Consider the following 18993-nt stretch of genomic DNA (forward strand, 5'->3'; position numbering starts at 1 on the left):
GATTGTAGAGACAGTGTCAGAAGAATAGACGTCGCATGTGGCAGAGAACTTGTGTGTGTGTGTGTGTGGGTGTGTGTGTGTGGTGGTGTGTGGATGTGAGACAGTGGAGGGAGGAAGGAGAAGTGGCGTGAATGTGGTGAGAGGAGTGTGTGTGTGTGTGTGTGTGTGTGTGTGTGGGGGGGGTGTGGGGAGCGAGATGACGAGGATGAAGAAGGTAGAAGTGAGTGGTGGTTGTGAGAGAGGGTGTGTGTGTGTGGGAGGGGGGTAGAACTGGTAAATGAAGAAGGTAGACTGCCGATTGGGTTGTGGAATCTTGTGAGTGTGTGTGTGTGTGTGTGTGTGTGTGTGTGTGAGTTGTAGATGAAAGTGAAGAAGGTAGAAGAGAATTGTGAAAAAACTGTGTGTGTGTGTGTGTGTTTGTGTGTGTGTGTGTGTGTGTGTGGAGTTGTAGATGACAGTGGTATGAGAATAGAAGTGGCGTTGGATGTGGTGGTTGTGTAAAAGGAATCTTGTTTTTATGTGTGTGTGTGTGTTTTTATTGTAGATGATAAGTAAGTAATAAGGACTGGCACCAAGCCCAAGAGGAGTATATGGCTCCCCTGCATAAAAAATGACTTCTATGTGGAATAAAGGTAGAGGGAAGGCAAGACACTAAATACAAGATACCTTTGAGATAGCCATGAGGTGTGTGATCACATTCACCAAGAAGATCCTAAGGTCTCCATGCAGAGTCCCACTCCTCTCGCATAGTTGCCTACCTCTCATACCCAGATTCCAACTCTGCTCGTGCCTCACCTCCACACCCACAGATCACTCCGCCCCACCCTCCACCTGAACTCACGTGAGATCTGTTACTTTCATCACTCCACACTCTGATGTTTTCTCTCTTCTATCGTTCACCAAATCCACGGCATTTCAGCCTCACTCCAAGAGACCTTTCGTGTTGTACACTTCATCCCTTGACTCACTCCATCTGTTCTTCACTCTCTCTCCCCCTCACCCTCTCCAGAGACCCACCTCCTAACCCCCTCTCTCTTATCCGACCTCTTTTCCATTCACTTCTCTGCCTCTCTTTCCCTCTCTCGGTCTCCACCCTCCATTCCCAGCTTCACCCCATCCTCTCTCCCCTCTCACTCACCCTCCCCTCTCCACCACCTCCACTCGCGAAACCTGTGTTTGATGTTCACCTGACACTACCACCTGAACCTTGATCACCGACCCAACCCCGGCTGGTGGTGGTGGTGGTGGTTGGTGGTGGTTGTTGTTGTAGTAGTAGTAGGAGGTAATGTCAGCCTGTTAGTACATCTGTTGCTAGTGTTGCCTGCCTGCCTTGCCTTCCTGCCACCTGCTCCTGTCTACCAGCCTCCCACCTTCAGCCTACCTGCCTGCCAGCCTGCCTACCTGTCTGCCTACCTACCTGCCTGCCTGCCTGCCTGCCCTGTCTGCCTACCAACCGGCCTGCCTGTGACTACCAGCCAGCCAGCCTGTGCCTACCTGCCTGCCTGCCTATGCCTACCTGCCAGCCTGACTATCTACCTACCAACCTGCCTGGTCTTTTTTTTTTTTTATATATCAACAAGTCACTTAAATCTTCAGTGGAAACTATCAGTACAGTAACACTTTATATTCAAACTCCAGCATCGGCAGAGAGAGAGAGAGAGAGAGAGAAGAGAGAGAAGAAGAAGTACCAAGGCACCAAGCTCTGCAATGGCACCGCTGCATAAAAATGACGGGTGTGCTATGGTGGAATAAAGGTAGGACGACACTAAATGTGAGGCAAGATACAGGTTTGAGATAGGAAGCGCATGAGGTGTGTGATGGAAAACACAGGGATTCACCAAGAAGATCGGCTAAGGTACGTCCAAGGGAGTAAAGGAACGGGAGAGTCCGGTCTGCGCATGACGTGGAACGGAGGGCAGTCAAGCAAAAGATGGTGGACCGTGAGTAGGGCCTGAAAACATCGACAGGTCGGAGGAGTGCCTCCTGACATTAGAAAGCCATGTGTGATCTTGTGGCCAAGGCGCAGACGGGTTAGGGCTGTTTCCCAACGCCTATTGCAATGGGAGGACGACTGTCAGTGAGTGACAGTACGTTTGATGGAGCGGAGTTTGTCATCAGTTGTAGACGTCCATTCTGCTTCGTCACCACAATGGCCAAGGAGACGGGTTACAATCGGGAAATAATCAGTTGCCGGGATAGGGATGAAGAGGTGTGACAGAGCGAGAGGTGACAGCTGTACGTGCCAGGCAGTCAACCCTCTCATTATCCGGTATCCCAAAATGGCTTGGGACCCAACAGGAGACAGACTTCAATCTGGTGTTAATGCGGAACAGCCATTCCTGTATCTTCAGCACTAGCGGGTTGCTGGCAGGGATAGACTGAATACCATGTAGTGCACTGGGCGGAATCTGTGAAAATAACAAAAGTGTGTAACCTTGATCGGTCTATAACACGAAGGGCCAGTAAAATGGCCAGCAGTTCAGCAGTGAAAATACTTGTGACTGGTGGAAGGCGGATCTGATAGGTATGGTCTTACCCTTGCACACACTGCAGCTGTAGCTGTGTGCCTGCCTACCTGCCGGGGAAGTAACTGGAAGGGCGTACGGTGGCCGCTCCTTCCCCGTCACGTATGGTGGCCATGAACACGGTGTTACTCCCGTAGGGAGTGAAAAAGGCAGGAGAGGGGTGCACAGGGGGCAGTGCCCTCTCCGGTACGTACAGAGGCCACAGCCGAGGGTCTACTTACCCTGGTAAGTACAAAGGTCGTAGCCGTGGGCCTGCCCGCCCCTTCGGGAAGTAACTGGAGGTGTTACTCCTGCAGTAGGAGGCAATAGTGGATGAGGGGCGTAACAGTGGCCACTCCCTCCCCGTCACGTACGTTGGCCGTGAACGCGGTTCCACTATTCCTCTTCTTCTGCCAAATGGGGCGCGTTCAATAACCAACGCCCCGAGGCCGTCCCCAGAGGTGGCTGCGGACTGAGGGGTGTACGGTGGCTACTCCCTCCCCCTTCACGTACGGTGGCCTTGATGGCGGTGTCACAGGGGGAAGAACTCAAGGACGAACAGGTGATCAGCTCCTTCCCCGGTACATACGGTGGCCGTACCGCGGTGCTGCCTGGGAACTGACACTGGATCAGTCCCACCCCGAACCTGGTGAAGGCTGCCCGCCTGCAGGGTCGTTGCCTCTTCCCACTCACCTAGTGCTGTGACAGTTGTGGGGAAGAGGGACTCTGGACAGGGGTGTCCTGGTGACCCGCTTGTCCTGGGTGACTAACCCCACTGTGGTGTCCTCCTTGGGGTGGTGGTGTGGTGGTGGCTTCGTGGTGTGGTGGTGGCTTGGTGGTGGGGTGGGGGTGGCAGGGTGCGTGGTCCGGCGGCGGCTGGTCACCTTCATTACCCCTCCACTCCTTTCATTTCCTCCAGTCATTTCCCAAGAGATAGAGAGAAAGGCATCGGAATCCGCCATCAGATACTCATAACTTCCTTCCCATCACGACTCTCCTATTTTGCCTCCTCCTTCCATCTCTCTCAAGCCTCCCTCGCACCTCCACTCCTCTTTCATCCCCGGAGCCATATCAGGAGGGAAAGGGAGGAGGATAAATGAAGCAGCAGCCAAAACAAGCCTAAGATATGTCCTGGCTGGATGAACGAGAATGCCCACTTGAATCGCAGTGAAAGAAAGCTCTCTCTCTCTCTCTCTCTCTCTCTCTCTCTCACAACACTAATATACTTGTTGAAACCGTTCAACCACTTACTAACACATTAAAATTCTCCTCCATGACTTTACACCCATCCTTTCCACTTAGCATAAATTTGAGTAATCATGGCTGCATGGAAGTTATACCAGCCTCATTCTCAATACTTATATTATCCCTTCCTTGTGAGATGAGACAATTTTTTAATATATATATCTGCCCTCTTCTTTCCTTTTCCCCTCCTATCTCTTCCTGTTCTTCTCCCATCTTTCCTCCTTTCATTTTCCTTCTTATAAGAATTCTTGTATTCCTTTTCTGCCTCCTCCCTGTCTCATTTTCCTCTCCACGTAACATTTTGTATTCCTTTTTGTCCCCATCTCCTCTCCTTCCTTTTCCCTCCTCTGTAAGGCTTTTCCTACTCTCTTCTCCTTCCGCCTTTCTTTGCTTTCCTCTTTTTTTCATTAATGCATTCTTTTTTCTGCCCCTTCTACTCCCATCTTTCCTTTCTTCATTTTCTTTTCCTCTTTTTTTATTTTTCATTAATGCATTCCTTTTCTCCCCTTCTCCTCCCATTATTCCTCCTCCTTTCTATGATTTCCTCTTCTCATTTCTTTTCATTAATGCATAATTCCTTTTCTGCCCCTTCTCCCATCTCTCAACCTCCTCCTCCCTCTTTTTCACCAGTCTCCTTCCCTCCTCTTACCAGTACTGGGATGTTCTCTACTGGTTTTAAATTATATTTTGGCAGCTTTTGACAGATCTTCATTTATATGGGGTTTCCAATACCTTAAAGCTTCTTTTGATGTACTTTTCAAGGAGTGTCTAGTTCTCTTGCTGTATGGGGCTACTCTTGGATCAGTATTATTATATTCTTTAGGCAACTTACCTCACTCCAAATACCTTCACATTGACTTACCTCAATCCTTTGCTGGTTCCACCTTTTATATTATTTTGTAGTATTTCCAACCTCCCATCACCCATCAAAGAAATACAGGTAATATATTACAGTAGACCAGTTGGCCCACACTAGGCAGCTCCTACACAAGTGTGACTAAGTAAAAGAATAAGTCATATGCCCACTGGTTAGGGAGACACCCCAAGCACCTTTCCTTACTAATTAATTTCTGCATATACTGTACATATCAGTGTTACCCTATATGTGGTCACAAACTCCCAGACTGTTCATACATCAGTAAGAGAAAGAAAAAATAAGAGCTGTGTGGGGTCTGAAACATACATCACAAGGCCTCAGGTGCTGGACTGCCTCCCAGCTAAACACCACTGCCCACTACCAACGAAGGCTTTCTCATTTACCTGAGCTATTATCCTTTCCCTGCTTTCTTGTCTACAGAAACATATTTTCAAGCGCTCTGCAGCAGATCAACATCCTCCTTTCAGGAGATGCTGCCCACCAGTCCCCCTGAGTTCATATCTAGCTGAGCAAAGTGAAAACAAACAATATATGAAGCCACATACTGAAAGATGTAATCAAACACTCAGTCTAAATGATGCCATCCTTTTTCTGTATGAATCCCCAAACTGAGGTGAGTTCTGGTACTGTACACATGGCTTAGCTCTCTTCCTAGTCCTTAGCTAGTTTATTTTTGGATACAGCTGGTTAATAGGATTTTGTACGTTTTTTAGGAAGAGAAGTGGTGATATTAGAATGATTTAAATAATGTACAAAAGGACAGATCCCATCCTGCCCTAAGGTGGGAGAGGAGGTTTGGACGATGATGACTAATGACTAAAGGACAGCAAGGGGTAATAAGCAAAATAAATTACAGGCATACCCCAGTTCAGCAAACTAATTGGTTAGGCAAAACCCCATCGTTAGGCAGGGTATCATATATCAGGGATTTTTAACATGTACTGTATTTCAATGTGAACTGTTTACCAGCCTTGAGTTTCCCTAAAAACAAGCCCAAAACCCACCCAAATGATTCAAAAACAAGTTTAAAGCCAATCTAAATGGCCCAACAGCTGTCAAGGAAGCTAACCCAAAACTAACACCTGTAACAACTCACTAAAACCAATAATATAAAATCTGAAATTCATCGAATATGTCTGGAAAAATATCAAGTTTAGCAAACTGTAATCTCAAAATGCATAATGTTCCTCACTCCCACCTATGGCCAAAGCACATTAATCTAGGTCAAAAAACAGTTTATAAATCAATCTAAATGCACAACATTAGTCTACGATATCATCAAAGTCGGTAAAAAATCAAAACCCATCATTAAACCAGGGTTTAGCCATCATCGCCGGGCAGGATGGTATTTCTACCCCCATCGCGCCGGTGTATTGCATCTAGGGGTTTCGTATATCAGAGGTATTACTGTACTTGGGAAGAAGTGTTAGGGAGCTGCCGTAACTGATGAGAGAACAGGCCATGATTTAAAACTCTGGCTAAGCAATGAGTCAAGAGAAGAACATAGCTGAGGATAACTGAAGAAGGCTGGCAGACAAAAAGCACATAAACTGGCAGACCAAAGCACATACAGAACATAACAGTATAAGGTGGTAAGCAGAAAAATGCACATAAACACAGAATATGGCACTGACAGAAACACAGCACACAAAGAACATGAAACAGCCACAAAAACCTGCAAGAACAAAGAACGTACCCACGAACATGCAAGATTAACTGCAGAAGACTGGCTGAACAAAACATAAACAAAAAACCTCAAAGGATAACTGCAAGAAATTGGAAAAACAAAAAGTATCTACCGGAAAAACTTAAGGGAGGATAGTCCATGCTAGGCTGCTCCTGTAAGTGACTAATCTATAAGCGTAAGATGTAAATAGCAAAGAAAATTATCACACGAGTGGACGGCACATAACCTACATGAAGCCACATTATACAGTTGTATGGTGGCACTGTAACTCCTTTTTGTTAATGATTTATCTTCCTTTTTGCAACTCAGTATTCTCCTGCATCATTGTTCTCATTATTAGTTGCATACAAAGGGGATGCTGAGATGCAATGAGAATGAATCACAGAGATGTGTTAAGTCTGCAAAAGCCACTTACTCTGACTGTGGGTATAAAACTTACATTTCACGGATATTTTATTTTTCACTGTGGGATAAAAAATGACAAGAGATACATAATTAAACATTCCTTACCATTCTTACACAACTGCAGTCAACTGACATTCTCACACAATTGCTCAGACATCTAACGTTCTCACACAGTTGGAGTCATCTAACTCTTCAGGGGGAATTAAAAACAGTTCAGTGGGGGTCAAAGAATAGACATTCCGACATTCATTTATGCCTTGACGGCATACCTTTGGGGTGGGAAATTCGCCTCTTTGATATCTTAGGTGTGTGGTAGGTGGTGGCGACCATCATCTACACATTTGATGTAGTGCTGCTCTACTTCTTCCTTAGCCTTTACTATTCTTTTCTTGTGCCTGCCCTCCTCTCTTCCTATTTCTCCCATCTCTCCTGTCACTTCTTATTGCTTTTCTTCCTTTTACAGGTGGCTTTACATTTAAAACAAGCCAAATGGTTCCTGTAAGCCAAGAAACCATTTACAACACTGGGTGGTAACAATATAACCAAACCATACGTGCTCCCTATGTGTCAGCGAGTGGGTTGGTGGAAGGCTAGTGCCTCTCCCCCGTAAAACAAATAACTCAAAAGTCAAATGGCCATCTCCTTACGGGATTGTGGCATCTGGCAAGGGCCAGATAGATAGATAGATATCTTAGGTGTGGGGAGGCGCTTCATCTGCCGCTGTCAGGCTGCATCAGATGGCATGGGTCTTCTTGGGCCGAAGATCCAGAGGCCTGAACTTCTGTGGGTGCAGGGTGCACCCTGAGTTACTACTACATAGATTTCAGCTAATGGAACAGAGCCATTCCTACAACATAGAGAGTCACTGGCCTCTGGTTTCTTCTCCCCCTCACACACACACAGTGGAGCAATAATTGGCAAAATGGAATTTAATGTGAACAAGTGTCATGTAATTAAGTGTGGCAAAAGTGAGAAAAGATTAGATTGGGATTATAAGTTAGGAAGGTCAACCTTGCCACATATCAGAAAGAGAGAAGGACCTAGGAGTGATTATCAGTAACAAACTATCTCCAGATGATCACATCAGTGAGAAGCTACACAACATGTATACACTGGTTACTAATATGAGAACAGCATTCACATATATAAATGAAGACACACTGGAGAAAGATAATAACATCATTCATCAGACCAACCTCTGAAATATGCATCAGTAGTCTGGAGTCCTCCTCTCAATAAACACATAGATAAGACTGGAAAAGTAAAAAGGGCAACTACAAGATGGGTACCAAGCTTAAGAGATCTGGGTTACGAAGAAAGACTAGAAAAACTGAATCTACCAACACTACAGGAGAGAAGGTAAAGACGAGACATGATTATGCCATATGTGTATCTCAGGGAAAGAGAAAATAGACATAAATGAATATATAACCTATGTAAAGCATCAGCAAGAGGACACTGCAAAAAACTACAGGTACAGAAACAGAGGTGGGATAAAGATGTGCAAGGAAATTTAGTTTCCCAAATAGGGCAATTGATCTTGGAATGCACAATTGGCCAAATGAAATAGCGTGAAGCAAAAATATTCACAAATTTAAGGATATGTATGATAAAACTGGTTTAATACACAGAACAGCATGAGCCTGACTCATTCCTGTAAAGATACAATTAGGTAAAAACACCCACACATACACACACTTTAAAAAAAAACGTGTGCAGGCAGACTGGAAGACCTACATCCAGCTGAAAGCACCAGCATCCAGGGCAGCCACCAGCTTGTGTTATGCAACAGACTGTGCAGCTTCTCATTACTGTTCTTTCATTCATTCATTCATTCATTCTCATCCAATTATTACTGTTCTACAGGAATGTAAAACTCATTTACAATACAGTACACATAACCAAACCCAAACAGCCAATTTCCATTATATTTTTTCATGCAGTAAACCCTCATTATACGATGTGGGGTTCCGTTCCCTGAAAACTCCATCGTATAGCAATCCATTGTATGGGTGAACCTGTTATAACATGTAGTCAATGGGGACATGTTCCCAGACCTGCCTAAACTCGCACATTCACACACCTTAACACTCACATACATGAAATATCCTTATGTTTAAAACATGTGGTAAGTAACACATTGGCGAACGAATAAAGAGGGGAAAAACATGAAAATAACAGTATACAGTAGTTCTTACTATTACTTAAGTAAATAGGATTGGTTGATGTCCCCTCCGAGGCTAAGGGACAGTTAGGGCCTCACAGCCCTCGCTCATCACTGGCAGAACTGGCTGGACTGGGCAGGGCTAGCTGGCTGGGTGGTGCTGGCTGATGAGTCTGGGCTAGCTGGCTGGGTGGTGCTGGCTGATGGTGCTGGACCAATCAATAAGACTGGGCTAGCTGGCTGGGCAGGGGCTTAAATAAATGAGGGGCTGGACCGCGGAACAAGTGTGTGTGCTCTAATGCCAGCAGTGTGAGGACGTTTTTGTTGCGTTTGCACATTCGCTGTTCACTGAGCTGTGGATTATTCCATCGTTGTTGCAAATCGTTCCTATTGTATAGTGGGCATAGGGTACTAGAAATTTCGACATTGTACAAGCGAAATATCGTACAATGAGGCACTGTATAATGAGGGTTTACTGTAAGTAAATAAATAAATAAAATAACACATGACTTATAATTCAGGGGTTTAAAAGATTTCCCCTTTTAGCTTATTTTCTTTTTTATCAATCTTGGTTTAAAATTGCTATCTCTCCTTCTTGAATGCTTAGTTGTAATATAAGACTAACACTAAATAAGTGCGCCAGTATGAAACGTGCTTGGTAAAAGGAGGTGGAGCCATACTGTTGTCTTTTTCTATCAACGCGCCATGTGAAATAAACAGTAAAAGGTCAATAATCTGGGCTAAGTTAAAGCCAAAAGAGTATCTTCCTCCTTGGAAACCACCATTTGGTGGGAGGTCTGAATAACAACCAATAATCCAGTACAAATTACACTCAGCCATGACTTAAACCCTTCCACCTTCGCCCCACAGTCCTTCATTCGAACCCTAACATCCGTACTTATCTGGTATATTTGGATTGACGGTATTACAACATTTTCATATCCTGAAAAGGGATGCCTTCATGTGGTGGCACTGATGTAGCTAGGTGGTGAAGCTTACCTGGTTATACAAACATCCTCAATGCCCTCCCTACTCCTCAAATGGAGGATGATGGGCTGCAGGAGAGTGGCAACTTCAGCCTGCAGTCCACTGGGTTCACAGTCAGATAATCCTGAGGTTACAACTGCTTCTAATTATTACATCACTCTAACTCCACTCGTCATTATACTCTTTTTACACTAACCTGGCATAAAATTGCCATCTCTCGATCATGAATGCTGATTTACAATACATTAGCATTAGAATATGATGCTAGTCATGAAGAAATGCTACATGGAAAGGATGAAGAGCTGAAGCATTGTCTTTTTCTGCCACTGAGCTATGTAAAATAAGCTGCAAAAGAATGAAAATCTGGACCAAGTTAGAGTACAAAGATTATATACAGCAATTTATATTTGGATGGGATTGCATTTCAACACTCGATGCTTTACAAACAATCCACAAGCAAACCTTACAATAGAGAAAATAGTGCACAAATATAAACTGAACTCGAATATCAATTAGTGGATTCCTTTGTAGAGGATATAGGAATGGGATGTGTGTTGAGTTAAGTGGTGGTGGGAGGGATGGAGGAGTGGAGGAGGATAGGGGTGAGGCAGTGCAGTGGAGGGGGAAAGGGTGGGTTCAGGGAGTGAGGAGGCAGCAGGAGGGGTGATGTGAGGGGGTGGAGGATGGGGAAGGTGACGAGGAGGGGTGAAGGGGTGAGGTCAGGAAGTGACGAAGGGGGAGGAGCAGGGGGAGAAGGTGTGGATAGGGGAAAGATAGTTTGCCATGACTCCCGACCAAAGCTCCGGTACTTCTCCTTTGCAGCTGGTATCAGAGCCATCAACTTGTGGAAGAAGTCCTGAAAATAAGCCAATCCAAATCATCATCATCATCAGCCACTGCTAGCATTATCAATCTCATATTGCTTGTCATCACTATCATCACCGTCATAACAATACACAATCATCATAATCATCATTATCATCAACATCATCATCACCATCCAGAATTCTTATTCCCACATACTAGCAAGGTTGAGGAAGGATAAAGTATATCATCATCATCATCATCTTCATCATCATCATCATCATCATCATCATCACTCCTACTTAACCTCTTTCTACTAAAAATTTGGTATAAAACTGACATCTTCTCCACATTCACTGCTGAGTTGTAAATACATGAGAATATAATTAGAATATAATGCTAGAAATGAAGGTTCAAGTGGAAATCATGTTGAGCCAAAGTACTGTCTCATTCTGCCACTGAGATACGTCAAATCGGCAGCAAAAGGATCAAAACCTGGGCCAAGTTATGGGCAAAAGGATCTATAGCAAATGCACTCTGACAATTACGGCTTAAAATGCAAAACCGTCATTTTGTTCATACTTTTTTCCTTTAATGTATCTGGACTCTGGACATATGTTTAAGAGTCCTTTCCCTGAGGCCCAGCAGTTCTACAAATCCATAGACCTCCACATGCTCACCACTTCAGCACTAACACCCGCCACCTATACTGAATATGATACTAGGGGTGTCTCATACAGGGACTGGAAAATGGTACAGTGGGGTAGCTTATATGGCATGTCAGCCAAATCCCTTAAACCATTCCATGCCGGGAGCCAGGATTCAAATCTGTGTCCATTGGGATAGTGGATCACCTCTCTCAATGATTCACCACCTGCTTACATAATGCTACCTGCGGGCATGGAGTAAATACCTTTTTTACCTCAGCCACGCCCAGATGTTTGTTCTTTTGCAGATTGTTACAGGTACTGAATGGCAGAAAAAGACGATGTTGCAGCTCAACACACAATACAAACTTTCCATTATTACTTTGCAACAAGTGCTCATATTCTAGTGTTCATCTACTGTTATAGCCTAGCAGTCACAATGACAAGATGCAGTAATTTTGGGGGTCGTTACCATTAAAAAAAAAAAAAAAAAAAAATTATCCTTGCCTTAACCTACTGAGCCTTAGGGATTTTTTTTTTATTTTTAACTTTAATATCTAATTGTACCATTTATTTTTTTTCCTGCATTCTATTAAATCTCCATTCCTACTCGCCAAATTGCTTCCATCGTTACTCATCACATATGCTTCCATACTACATCATTACCTATCCTACCATCCTTACTCATCATACTGCTTCCATCCTTATTTTTCACATATTTACTTGCTTCCACAAAATAACCAACAAATTAGTACAGTCATCATATGAATCTAAACATAATAGAATGCACCTGAGTTCCCTCGATAATTCACGATGCCTAACATAGGAAATGTTTTATTTGATGTGGGTAAGGCCTCCCAGTTTTTTCAGTTTTTATTATGCAAGAGAATCGGCACCTCTTGCAGCTCTAGTTGTTGCAGTGTCTTTTCCATTGCTATCATTCTAGACCTCCTGCAGGGGAAGAGTGCCTTATATTACTTTTGCTTCTTGTTGGTTTCCAATTGTCAGCTTCTCATCTTTTGAATGCTGAGGTGTTGCAAAAAGATAAATATTCAGAAGGTTATACTAGGTTTCTTTTTACATTAATAAGGTCCCAGATTTTTTTTTCCTGTTGCCACTTATTTCACATAGTTCCAGCGACAGAAAATAATGCTATGGCTCTATATTCCCTCCATAGTGATTTATTTTATTTATTTTTTATTTACTAGCATTATATTCTTAGTGCTAATCTATTGTTACAACTGGCATTTACACAGAGAGATGGCAATTTTATGTCAGGTTAAAATAAGGTGCAAAAAAAAATAGTATTCAAGAAGAGGTGCTATAAAGAGAATATACAGCCAGAGTACAGGGCATATATTTTTCAGCCACTGAGCTAGAAATGACAAAACCCTGGGCCAAAGCTAACACAAAATGAGTAAATTGTATAAAGCATCACTTCAGACTAGGAAAAGGGTCAGTATGATGGCATACATGATAAATTACTGTGCAGGGATGGGGACATTGATACCCAAAATAATTATTAAAGCTTGACATGTCTACTTAACAAGCTGTACAATAAAGTCTATCAATCCTAATGGTGTGGACCGAGAATCATTCCTACCATCAGATTCCTTTCGGATTTTTGGGCGGGGACCCCTAAGCAACTCCCACTTTCATGTTTAAACTGAAATTTTATTAAATGGATCACTTTTCATTCATTCATAATATAATATGGAATATACAATATTTGTATTACATTAAATTTTTTACTTTAATGTAATATTGAACTACAGTATATTGAAATATTTATTGTTGCAAAAGGTATGGAGTGCTAATGCAACAAAAGTAGGTGGTGGGTTGTGCCACACACCTTATTGAAGGCACAAACTGTAATTGGTAAACTAAAGATATGTCATGGGTTGTTTAACTCAATTATAATGCAATATTTGTCAATTCTTCAAAAATTCGTATTATTGGGATTCTCGGATTATCAGCGTCTGGATTAATGGACTTTTACGGCTTTTCATGTGATTGTGCCTTATACAAATAACATTCAGTAGGAAAAGATAAAAGAATGTCACTAGCACATCATTCACTGCATCATTAAGAAGTAAGTACTTAGTAATGCGGGCTGGGAATAATGGACATTTTGTAATATCCATCACTTGTGGTGTCATACTGCTTTTTGTATATAATCTGAGTGATCCTTTTTTTTACCATGTATTGTCAGTATTATTAGCTTCATCTATAACATTATATGTCCTCTTGGTAACCTTATCTAAAAGGAATGGCTGTAGATCGTTACATCTCCAAGTTTCTTATCTCTGCTACTTAGCCCTTACAAAGTACTGTACTGTATATCTGCAGAAAACTGTACTGCAGAATACTTCAGAGATGGAGAGAATATTTCAACAAGTACCTAAATGTGAGGAGTAAGAAATTCTGTAATGATGGTAGTGAAGGGACAACTAAATCAGGGGAATCGGATGACCGAGAGAAAATTGATCCATGAGGGCAACAGAAAAATATAGGTAAATTACATTTAGGTATAAAGCATATGAGGTGAATGGTACAGTGTATGTGAAGGGATGCTGCACAGGGAACCGAACTGAAATGTATACATTACCAAAGGCTACACAGAACAGAGCGCAGGCAGTAAAAATACATAGATTACAGGTTCTTACTTTAATCAAATTTCAGAAATTATTTTTTAAAATTGGTTGGCTACAGCATCGACCCTTTCCATCATTAAACAATACTTAAAACGATGCTGAGGGACAAATACCAGCATTGTGTATTGGGTACATTCTTATTATTGTTTAGGAAGTGGAGAGATGGCATGGGGCACAAGGGCTTACGACGAAGAAAAAACAAAAGTGATGGTAGTTCAGGGCTAGGGGTAATACTGTCAAAAGAAGAAGGAGAATCGGCTATGTGTGATTTGCCACAAGGGCATAGCAGCTTACCCCATCTTGTGCAGTGTCTGTAATAATTGGGTACATAAGAGATGTAGCGGTATTAGAGGTAGACTGCTTGAGATAACGCTGATTTCAGGTATGCGGTGTGTCAGAGAGAGCAGTTGGAGATCGACAGGCGTGAAAGGATTGAACTTACTGGCGGATCTCTGGAGTGTGCGGAAGAGCTTTGTTGATTTGGGAGAGAGGTTCATGTGGGCCAGGCAGGGCTGGAGCTAGTTCTGTGGCTAGAGCAAGGAGTGGCTGGAAGAAGCCCAGGGAGAAGGTGCCTCTCCTGACATTGAGAGGGTTCTTCCTCTGCGGTAAAGGATCTCTGTATACAGCTTTTGTTAGGCGTAATGCTGTATGGTAGTGAGATCTGGCAGCAAAGGAAGAGGATATTCGCAAGCTCAAAAATACAGAAATCGACAATGATTAGGTTGATGTGCAGTGCATCCTCGAGTGCGAAATCACCTGGGGGAGCTAGGTTTATGATGGAAGAGTTGAGGAGTAGGTTGGGACTGTACCGGATCGTGGCTGTGATGAGGAGAGGCAGACCGAGATAGTCTAAGCATGTGGAGGGGATGCAATGATGATCGGCAAAGTGAGAAGAGTTAATGTTAGGCCAGCAGAGGTGCGCACACCTGGGACGATTGTCATTCAGCGTGACCTGGGGATGAGGGACTGAATAGGGAAGCTGCCACAGATGGAAGCAGCATGGAGAGCTGCCATTAGGTGACCAAGACCGATTTATAGAGCCTTCCAAAATTGAACAAAACGATGGAGCTAGAAAAGGACACCTCCATATCGGATGCACTGATATAACCGAGCTGCCTCTCCTGCCCAGCCATATTGCTTCCCTCAACTCCTTCCCTCCTTCCTCTAAAAGGAGAATTATGATTACAAGAAGATGGCATCTCTGGCCTGCCCACTGGGTCTACATTCAGATCTAGGCTGGTGTGATTAATACTACATTACTGTTTATAACACTACTTACAGTACCTGTACCGTACTGTACCATACTGTACGACATTCTCACGCATTCACTCTTAACCCAAAATTTATTGGACCAAACACGACATGAAATAACAAATAATCAATCACCGCTTACTTCACTCACTGCTAATAGCACATAGAAAAGGGATACAGTAATATAATAACATTGATACACATTACTGCTGGTTAATTCTCAGCTGACAAAATGGGCCACTTCCACACCTTGAATACCAAGTCAAGGGCATATGAAATTCTGTAAGCCTTCACATGAGGTAGGAATCTCCTTGGTTGCTTGTCAAACTGACTCCCTCATCCCAATACATTTGGCCATCAACTGAGCTGAAAGAGGTTAGTTCTGAGCCGGGTTAAATGAAACATGCCAATATGTTGTTACCTGGTTCATAGCACTTCTGTATATTTGGTGCCATAATGATGCATGATATCTTGCCCATTAACTCCGTTGTCTGCTTCAGCCCACACACAAACCTCTGCCTGTCAAAAAAAAGGTTAGTTACAATTTGGCCTAAATTTTAGCATTAGAATCCAACTATACACTAATCAACTGTATTTTCATAACTGTTTCAGATTCTTTCATTTTCCTTTGGAAGACTTTCTATGGTGATGGGGTTGACGGAGGGTATTTTTAACCTCTCTACTTCAAAGTCTCTCTTATGCTGAATAAAACTGTATCATGAGAGAATAAAATAGAAAATATTACTCTACTTTTGTTGAATAGAGCTGCTTCACTTTAAAAGCTGCTCCATTATTCTGCTGTTGATGAATTCAACATCCATTAGCGGTAGGTGGGGGCGCTCACCTCATCCACTCACTCTCACGGGTGCTGCTCTCAGGTGACAGTTCTCTCCTCTCTTCCTTTCTTCTTTCCTTCCTTCCTCTTCTTTCTTTCTTTCTTTCCTTCTTTCTTTCTTCTTCCTTCTGTCTACAGGTGACTCTCCACTGACTGACAATGGCAAATGGTCTCCTGTATATCAGGAAACCATTTATTTACACTGGGTGATAACCACATAACCAAATTATACAATCATACGAAGTGGGTAACTAAGGCACTCCTGCCAGATTGGGCCAATGCGGTTTATAACTAAGGGATGGTTGGGGTTTATTGCTCATGTAATGCCACTCAGGGATGAGTGAGGCTGGTCACTCTCATCTTAAATGCCTGGACCAACTTGTCTAGCTCTGGGTTCTGCTCTACACTTTCATGGGGCAACATTAGATTAGATAATGATGATGATGATGATGACGATATTCACTTAAAGTTACTTTTTTTTTTTTTATGATTCAATATAAAGTTGCTCGCACGCTAGAAATGAATGTTTTTAAGCTTTCTACCACTCAGTCACAAACCAGAAATACAACTGTTTATCAGTGTTCGGTTAAGAACGCCTTCATGCGCCAGTAGTCCGGTACCTTATATAACTCGGTAATTCCACTGCCTGGTTTTACAAACAACCATCAATTTCCTTCCCATCCCCCAATTGTAAATATGGTGATCTGCAGAAAAATGTCAGCTTCAGCCTATAGTTCACTGGCTTCTTGTTTGGCATAGGCCTGGGGTCACAGTTACCGCTACTACTACTACTATTACCCGTGCTATAACAGCAACAACAAAAATTATCAACTGATTTTGAAAAATTCCTTGGCAGGTTCCCGTGATGGGCATAATGCCGCACAACAGACCTAATATGAACTCATGCTTTGAGCAATTCTGCTGCCACTTCATTAATTTCATCTGTCATTAAACAGGGCGTAGCAGTACCTGGGGAGAGGCGTCAGATTAGAGGGTTTTCTCATCAATTGGCCTCAAAGGTTGGTCCATGTGAGGGTCAAGTTAATCCATTCTAAGTCATTTCACAATCTTCACTAACCTAATCTAACTTGACTCTAATCCTCACTAACGGAACATTACTATCGGTAAATCTAGCGCAATCTATCTTTAACATGCTGGTAATATAATCTTACTCTAACCTTGCTAAATCTAATTCTAACAACATAACATAACCATATCTAACCCCAACCCAACCTAGCCATGCACCTATGCTAACCTCAATCTTGTTACATAAAAGCCGTAAAAAATAGACCAAAAAAAAAAAAACTGTAAAAAGTTTGATGCAGTAAAAAGTTTACTGTATAACAGCACATCAACACTTGCCACAGGCTTTATGGCTTCCCTTGTTTTCTGTTGAGCTGAGAAGGAAAAAACTTTAATTACATTGTCATCATCGGTAACACATGGAAAATAACCCATTCTGCTTCATGGTTGTCATTTCTATTTATTCTCGTGCTACAATTTCCAGATGATATCCAGGCAGAATACGGGTATGTCTATCTCCCTTTCTTAATACTGACTACGACAAAATACAAGAATAAGTTTCAGTACAGCCTGAGGACAGTAAATCAACTGAAATGAGGGTGGCCCATGGAATGTGGGAAGTTTGAGGGGAAGAGCAGGGGAAGTCGTTGCTGCGCAGAGCCTGCAGGACGTGAGCGGATGTAAGGCGCTTGCAGGAAAGCCTGGCACAGGATGGATCAGCCAGAAAGATTGTTGGGAAAGGACTGTTACTACACGTTGTTCTGGCAGGGAGGGGGACAGACGGATATGGGTGTGTTGGTGTGATGGTTATGGAGAAATCTACCCATCTATATATCTAAAAATGCTTCCCCCAAGGAAAAGGAGGTAGTCAAGACAGAACGATACACTTCCCATTTACTCAGCCATTGCTGTCGGACCCTGCTGCGGATGTCACTGATTGCTCGACATAGGTGGAATATAATATGAATGTTATGAGAGTAAGCAATAGGATATTGGTAGCTCCCATCCAGTAGAAAGATAGCTGCAATGACACCACATCACCACAGGCAGGATTGGATTTAGCAGAGAAAGATAAATTCTGGGACATTTTAATACGCGTAGTAGGTGGTATGCGGAATCATGAGCAGTGGCGGAGTGGGGATTTAAATGGTCATGTAGGTGAAGCAGCACATTGTTAATGCAATAGTGCATGGGGGATGCGCGTAGGGTATAAGGAACGCAGAAGTGTAAAGGATTCTCAAGTCTGGGGAGGCAACGGACATGCTGACAGTGCAACATTATTTTAGGAAGAGAGATGGTGGGCCACTCACGGAGCTGAAACTGGGGGAAATAGCAGTCAGATAGATTATTTCCTGGTTCGGTTAGCTGATAGGATGTTGAAGTGAGGGATGCTAAAGCTATAGGAGGTGAGGAGCGTGTCCAGCAGCAGAAACTATTGATTTGTGATATGGCGCTTAAAGAACGAATGATGAAAAAGAGGACTTTATGTAGCCTAAGGAGGAAAATACGGAAGCTGAAAAACCAAGTACAGTAGTAAGGGATGCCTTCTACAAGAGATGAGGAGAGTGGAAAAAGCCGAACAGGGAGCTGCAGACAGAGTACAATGGAACAGTACAGAGCCCTCAAGAACCTTCTCTTGACAGTTACTATTGTATATGCAGTTGGACAAGAGGACCATCAGGTATAAAGTAACCTGCTTGTGGGATGAGGGTGTAGATGCTGCAGTTAAGGAGAAAAGAAGTTGTATTTCCTGGAATGGGAAGAAGGGTGGTAGCAAGGAGGAATACTTGACTGCCAAGCGTAGGGCTAGAAGAGAGGTATACAGGGCGAAGATACCTGTCACAGAGACTTCATTTCTGATAACCTAAATCATGGGGAAAGGAAAATATGATATTTAAGGTGGCAGGTCA

Source organism: Coenobita brevimanus, unplaced genomic scaffold (assembly GCF_032717465.1).
Source record: "Coenobita brevimanus isolate Jiangsu-jjx unplaced genomic scaffold, ASM3271746v2 jjx.HiC_scaffold_2674, whole genome shotgun sequence".
In the NCBI taxonomy this organism is placed as follows: domain Eukaryota; kingdom Metazoa; phylum Arthropoda; class Malacostraca; order Decapoda; family Coenobitidae; genus Coenobita; species Coenobita brevimanus.